Genomic DNA, 2581 nt, shown 5'->3' on the forward strand with positions numbered 1-2581 from the left:
GTGTGTGTGTGTGTGTGTGTGTGTGTGTGTGTGTGTGTGTGTGTCTGATTGGGTTTGTTCTGTTTGTTCAGATGTGATTAACTTTATTTTTATTTCAGCTTCTATCAAACTTCTCTGTGATTTTTAATAAAAGTCATGAAATTTTTAATCACTGGATTCAGTTTTTAATTTAAAAACACAACTTTGTTGTTGCTGATGGACACAAAGTTCCAGATTAATAAAATTACATCACAGAAATTTTTTTATTTTTAAAAAGCTAACAGAGCATGCTTGGTTTTTTTTCACCCCTTTGTTCTGAAGCTCCAGTTCAGTCAGATGCAGCTGTTTCACTACGACCTGATGAAGACTCACACAGGTCACAGGTTGGATTATAAAATATAATAATCCACAGAGCTGCATTAATCCACCCTGAGAAAGATGACATCACCACATCAAAGCCACAGGGTGGGTTAGGAGGCCTTTAATCAGACCACCATCCAGGAGAGATCATCCTGATGGGGTTTAGTGACATCACTGCAGTGAAGCACGGTGGTGGCAGCATCATGAGGAGGTTTTCATCATCAGGTCAGTGTTCAAGGAAAGAAAACTGAGTCTTCCAGAGTCTGGGACAGACTGGTTCCAGCAGGACCCACTGCTGAAGACCACTAGAGTCCAGACCTCAGTCCATGTTCACACAAGTGATCCCAGATGTGAGCCGTATTCTGACAAACCTGACCCGGGTCATCTGTGGTTCTGAATCAGATCCACATCTGAGGTTTCTCAAAGTGATCTCAGTCTGAGAGCTTCAGAACCCATCCACACTCACTAACATGCTAACACGCTAACATGGTTACATGTTAACATGCTAACATGTTAAAATGCTAACAAGCTAACATGTGCTAACACTCTAATATGCTAACATGTTAAAATGTTAACATTTTAAAATGCTAGCATGCTAACATGTTTACATGTTAACTCGCTAACATGCTAACATGTTAAAATGCTAAAATGTTAAAATGCTAACATGTTAAAATGCTAACACGTTAAAATGCTAACATGCTAACATGTTTACATGTTAACACTTATATGCTAACATGCTAACATATTTACATGATACCACTCTAATATGCTAACATGTTAAAATGCTAACATGCTAACATATTTACATTTTAACACTAATATGCTAACATGTTAAAATGCTAACATGCTAACATATTTACATTTTAACACTAATATGCTAACATGTTAAAATGCTAACATGCTAACATGTTTACATATTAACTTGCTAACACATTAAAATGCTAACAAGCTAACACATTTACATGCTAACATGTAGCATTGAGTAAAGACAGCGCTGTGAGACGTCACATGGTGGGGGTCCACTTCAGACCTGCAGGGTCAGAGTCCTGATGGTGGATCTGGGTCCACTTCAGACCTGTAGGGTCAGAGTCCTGATGGTGGATCTGGGTCCACTTCAGACCTGCAGGGTCAGAGTCCTGATGGTGGATCTGGGTCCACTTCAGACCTGCAGGGTCAGAGTCCTGGTGGTGGATCTGGGTCCACTTCAGACCTGCAGGGTCAGAGTCCTGATGGTGGATCTGCTAACAGGGGGTGAAAACTTTTACACGCACCAATCATTACTTTATTTACTGAGTTGTTTGTTTGAATCTTTTAAAGATGTGATAAAATGTAAAGTTTTATTCAGCAGAACTGGACTGTGTTTGGGCCTGGATGACCCGGGAAGAACCCAGAATAAGTTCTGGTACATTTGGACCACAGAATGATGAAAAACATGTTTTTATTTGTTTTGTCTGAATTTTTACACATTTTTCAGTTTTAGTTTATTTTTCTAAAACGATTTGAAGTTTTTGTTGAAACATCAGATTCATCTCATCACGGCTCAGAACCATCAGGACCATCAGAACCATCAGAACCATCAAGACCATCAGAACCATCAGAACCATCAGGACCATCAGAACCATCAGAACCATCAGAACCATCAGAACCATCAGAACCATCAGAACCATCAGGACCATCAGGACCATCAGGACCATCAGAACCATCAGGACCATCAGGACCATCAGAACCATCAGGACCATCAGAACCATCGGAACCATCAGGACCATCAGGACCATCAGAACCATCAGAACCATCAGGACCATCAGAACCATCAGAACCATCAGGACCATCAGGACCATCAGGACCATCAGAACCATCAGGACCATCAGGACCATCAGAACCATCAGGACCATCAGGACCATCAGGACCATCCGGACCATCAGAACCATCAGGACCATCAGAACCATCAGGACCATCAGGACCATCAGAACCATCAGGACCATCAGGACCATCAGGACCATCCGGACCATCAGAACCATCAGGACCATCAGAACCATCAGGACCATCAGGACCATCAGGACCATCAGGACCATCAGAACCATCAGGACCATCAGGACCATCAGGACCATCAGGACCATCAGAACCATCAGGACCATCAGAACCATCAGGACCATCAGGACCATCAGGACCATCAGGACCATCAGAACCATCAGGACCATCAGAACCATCAGGACCATCAGACCCATCAGACCCATCAGACCCA

This window comes from Austrofundulus limnaeus, unplaced genomic scaffold (assembly GCF_001266775.1).
Source record: "Austrofundulus limnaeus strain Quisiro unplaced genomic scaffold, Austrofundulus_limnaeus-1.0 Scaffold879, whole genome shotgun sequence".
NCBI lineage: Eukaryota > Metazoa > Chordata > Actinopteri > Cyprinodontiformes > Rivulidae > Austrofundulus > Austrofundulus limnaeus.